We start from the raw sequence: 5,299 nt of genomic DNA, 5'->3' as shown, positions 1-5,299 counted from the left end.
AAATATGTCTAATATCAAAACTTAGTGTCAGTATTAGTATTTTATTGATAACAAACATCAAAACTGTTCTCTCTTCCTCCTACAACATATTTAACTAATTATAACATTAAAAAACTTGAAAGATTATGTTTTACCTGTTTATGGTCAAATGGCACAAGACAATAAAGTTATACTGAATTTCAGACATAATAGATTTATTGAATTGCTTTGAAAATTACAAGCCTAACTAACATGTGACCTTCTCACTACTGGTGAATGCTGATCTAACATGTAGCTAACTACCACATTCAAAGAATGTAAAAGATATAGTTAAAAAGAGAGAGAGAGAAATGAAAGACATAGCTAAAAGAAAGAGATAGTAAAAGAGAGAGGTAAAATAAAAGAAAGGTAAGTGAGACAGGTAAGAGAGACAAGTAAAAGAAAGAGATACTTCCAGGAGTTAAAAAGAGACATAGAAGCCGGGAACATGGGATCAACTTCTAGGTAGGTGAAACCCTGCTACACATCTGCATCCAGTGAACAGGGAGAGGGACACTATCTTCCGATCTGCATCCAGTGGACATGGAGAAGGGGACACCATCTTCCAATCTGCATCCAGTGGACAAGGGCAGGGAGATACTATTTTCCAATCTGAATCCAGTATTCAGGGTGAGGGGGACATTCTCTTTACATCTACATTAAATGAACAGGGGTATGTCTACATAAAATGAACAGGGGAACACTATCTTCCAATCTAAATCCACAGGACAGGGGCAGGGGGACACTATCGACAACCTATCCCATTGCACTCATTGCACAAACATCATTAAAGAGCTGAGATAAGTCTCTGCTGCCAGACACGCTTACTTTGCACTTGAAGTTGCAGGTCACTGACTCGTTGGGATGGCATGGCCATATATACACCATGCATCCATGCAAGATTTATAAGACGTGCATAAGACGCGGTGCTATATGTCAGTAGGAAGCTGATCTTTCTTGGCCAGGCTTACGATGCCCTCAGACAGTAGCACATAACTTAGTCAGTGTCTGTAGCCTTTTTAGATACTGAGCACATGAGATGAGTGATGGGGGGAATGAATGCTTACAGAGATTGACCTGGTTAGCTAAACCATATATAGATGTAGAGTAGCTATAGGAGAACTATATTTCTTTAGATCTGAGCTGTTTTAATGAATAGATGCTTTGTTTAATATTAAGCTAATTCTAAGGTAATAAATTACAGAAGAACACATATGCACAGACATTGAATTGATTCTTTGGAATAGTAGGACTCATTTTTAATAGCTATAGCTCTTAAATTCAATTATTATGTTCTCACAGCACCATACCACAGCAAGACGCCTACTGTTGATCACTTTTGTTGTCAGTTTTGTTGTGTTAAATTGTTTCATACATTTACCTGGTCATAAACAAAAATAAAAACTGAATCAGAAGACCAGAGATGAGTATGTGACACAAAATTAATATTTCCTTGCCTCCTACAAAAACATAAAAGGGTGAAAATCCAGATAAATTACAAGCTGATTTGTCAATTTGATTTTGATAGTTTACTCTAATTTGATTGAGCTTATTGTTCATGATCATAGCATAATTTTACAAAATTACATGTAGGCATAAATCTGTAACTTACCTGTCTGCTTGAACTGTTTTTGTGATATTAAATATATCCAACTATATATTCCTGATCTTTCTCTGAGAGCTGGGTAAGAATGGCTCCGTTAAACCAATCCGTGTGCCACTTTCCTTTGAACTTCCTATGCTGCTTTTCTGCTCAGAATACAACAGAAAGAAAGCTGACAGCTTGCTGTCCTACAAACCATTATTACCTCATAATTATGTTTATACTTTAATTATTAATAACCTCTTTTTATTCCCAGAGAACACAATAAATGCCTTTAGACAATATTTTGTATCTCAGCCAACAGTGTAGTCAGATATAATAATGTCAAACAGGAAGAAACACAAGTGATATCACACGGCGTTTATTCCTCATATGCCACATCATGAAAAATGGAGGTGAGAGAGGTATAAGATGTGGAACGCTTGTAACCAATTTGTAAAAGAAACCTCTCTGCGTCCACAGAGACAATTGATGGAAAATAGGAGCAGTGAAATTAAATATCAAAACTGGTTAAGTTCCCCACAGCTCAAAGCCACCCCCGACACACCAGAAAGGCAATCCTAGATGTGGGCCATGTCATTTTTTTATGCTTTTTCTTTCAGCCAGTGGCATGACCTACTCGGCTTTATGCAGCGACAATATAGCTATGAGCTTTCCTCAATGGAGCAAGGCTTTGGTGGGTTATCTGATTTTAAGGGTGAAACCCCCGTCTCCTTTAGCTCCTATTGAGTTCAAAGCCACATACAATGTAAGCATGGGTGGAGCATGACGAAGCGAGGGATAATTTCCTTTTTGCCAGGGGAGATGCAGCTGCATGAAGAGAATTTACAGTACAGTGTTATATACTCAGGCTGGTTACAGTGACCAGGCTGGTTACAGTTATCAGACTGGTGACATTATTTAGGTTGTTTAGTCTGGGTTGCAGAGTTTCAGTTTGAGTTTAGTCAGGTTACAGTGTCCAGGCAGGTTACAAGGTTCTGGGTGGCTGCAGTGTTTAGACTGGTTATATTGTTCAGACTAGTTACTGTGTTTAGGGTTGTTCAGAAGAGGGAATATATTGCGCATGCTGAAATATGGCCACACTTGACACATAGAAACTGCATTTTAGAAAATCCAAAACGGGGTTTGGTTTTATGTTAGTTTTTCTTTTGTTCAGGCTGTTCCTTAGTTGTTTTCATTGCATGAGCATTGCATGAGCATTGCATGAGCATTGCATGAGCATTATATGAGCAATGTATGAGCACTGTATGAGCACTGCATGAAGACAGCGCATGCTCCTGTGCCCGTTTTTATGACAGGCTGTCCTGTATGGTAGGAGAAAAAAAAAAAAAAACAAACGTGTAGATATGCATGTCTTCATGCTTCAGTCTTGTTTGACTGTTCTACTGGAGTGTGTTTTTGATATCAAAAACCAGTTGTTTGTGATCCTAACGTCAGCCAGGCTCAACCAGGGACCTTTGTGCTACTGTGGCCAGCGGCACAGAGAGAGCTGGGTGGAGGAGAAAGGGCAGGAGTCAAGGCAGGAGTCAAGGAAGGGGCATAAGACATGAGCACAAGGCACACTTTAGCATAATACACCACCCAGTCTTTGGGGCTGCCAGTATGTGACACTTGAAAAGGAACACATTTGATGTCATGGACCCACGCTGAACAATAAGTACCAGAACAGCAGCAATGCAAACTGGTTTAAAAAAGAAAAACAAACAAACAAAAACAAAAAGCACTACTTATTTAGTGACTGCATAAAACAAAGGTGGTGATGACACCACCAAACGAGAACAAAGAGCAAGCATCAAAAATATGCCATGGCCTGCGTCTAGTGTTGCCTCTCTAGTGTAGCACGGGTGTCTTGGAGGTGTGGTGAACCTCTCCAGTTTTGATATTTACTTGCGACATAATCAATAGAGTTGTCAATAACAGTTATTTTTTACTAGTAAAATACAGGTTTAAAATAATTTCTGCATTTGACAAATGAGGTGAGTTGTCATGGCAGTGTTATTATTGGCATTTGTGCACCATACTTTTGTAGTCATAGAATAACTGACATTGAATTATCGTACAAATTGCCATGGCATGGAGCCAGTAATGTGGTCACCTTGTCTTGCTGTCAGAATGTAACGTGGTTTATAATGCAGTAAAAGGCCTAGGAGGCCTAGGAAGCAGAGGTTGTGCAGTCGTTGTCTGTGGCTACCAGTCACCTTCACTAGAAAGAATGAAGAATGTAACGAGATACACAGTATCCCTCTGAACATTGTAATTCAGCCTTCTGTGGAGCGCGTTTGATAAATACTCAAACAATACCAGCGATCATCCTGCAACATTTTAGCCATGTATAAGACTGACTTTAGAAACGACGAAGAAATTACAAATGTTTGAGTTCTTTGGTTGTAGTTTTTACAGTTTAGCTCCGAAACTACTTGAGTCTGTTCTTCTTGAATAAACAAACAAATAAAAAACAAAAACAAAAAGAAAAAAACCCTGAAGAGCAAATGATGCACATTTAAGCCTCCTGCTGCTGATTGCAATGACAGCACTCACTCGCTCTTTTTCCCTTCGTGTTTGCTTGGTAGCAGCTGTTTGTCAGCAACTGCCCCTGGTTGGTGTCACTGACCCCTACGGTAAAAACACTCTTTTCATAGTCAGGTGGCTCAGGGAGAAACAGCATATCAGCCGCATAAACCACAAAAGGTTTGAATTGGGGACAGGACAGTTGAGAGAGAGAGAGAGAGAGAGAGAGAGAGAGTCAAATTCAAATGGTACATCCTGTATTTTGATATACCACTAAGGAAGAAGAATGCCCCTTATGAGAGAGTGAAAAATGTTTGCCTCCAGCTATCACCTCCTGCCTTGATCAGAGGCACATGTGTGTTATCCCAATGGTATCACCTTGTCCTTTTTTTCTTCCCAGAGTGCCCAGCTGAGCCATAGAGATCTGGTTAATGTCTCCTTCGGCTGATCATCTGCCACTCAGTGGTTATCACTGAGCATTTATCTCTGAACGTCTGGATACAACCAACTGCTGACCAGTCTGGTGATCAGAAGAAAGAATTAAGAGGTGAATGAATGGAATTTTCCTGTACTGGAGAGTATGGTCCCTGTAAACAGGGATGTGTCCGTTTCAAGTTTGTGGGAGGTGGTTCACTACTATAGATGCTGAATAAATTGATGAATTGTCATTGTCAAAAACTGTATTTGGTCAGAACAAAGTCTCTAGTACACCTGAGAAAGTTGTACTATATTAGGTTGCCTATATATAACTCCAGATGCATATCAAAAACTTTTGTGCAGCCGTTAAACAAACAAACAAATAAATAAGTAATTATTTTACATAATAGAAGCACATGAACTTAATGGAAATAGGCAAGAGTCTTTGTTTTTACTACTTGATTTTAATGTATAGTGTCAGGAACATGAGTCCTTGCCTAAGCATAACAGCTTTTGGAAAAGCGCATAATGCAAAACTACTGCTGACTATAAGATGAACCTTGATGACATTCAACATTACTGCTCATTCAGACCTCTGTGGTCATTACATAATGGCATGGAGAACTGGCTTTAAGTTGGTGGTCAGCCATACACTGTCAATTTGCTATGTTAGTATTTTTCTTTACTGACAAACTGACTATATTACTAGATTACTATAGTGAATCTGCATTTTTCCCCCTTTTTGTTCTTTTA

Source organism: Electrophorus electricus, chromosome 9 (genome assembly GCF_013358815.1).
Source record: "Electrophorus electricus isolate fEleEle1 chromosome 9, fEleEle1.pri, whole genome shotgun sequence".
NCBI classification, from domain to species: Eukaryota; Metazoa; Chordata; class Actinopteri; order Gymnotiformes; family Gymnotidae; genus Electrophorus; species Electrophorus electricus.
This window is presented reverse-complemented; position numbering follows the sequence as displayed.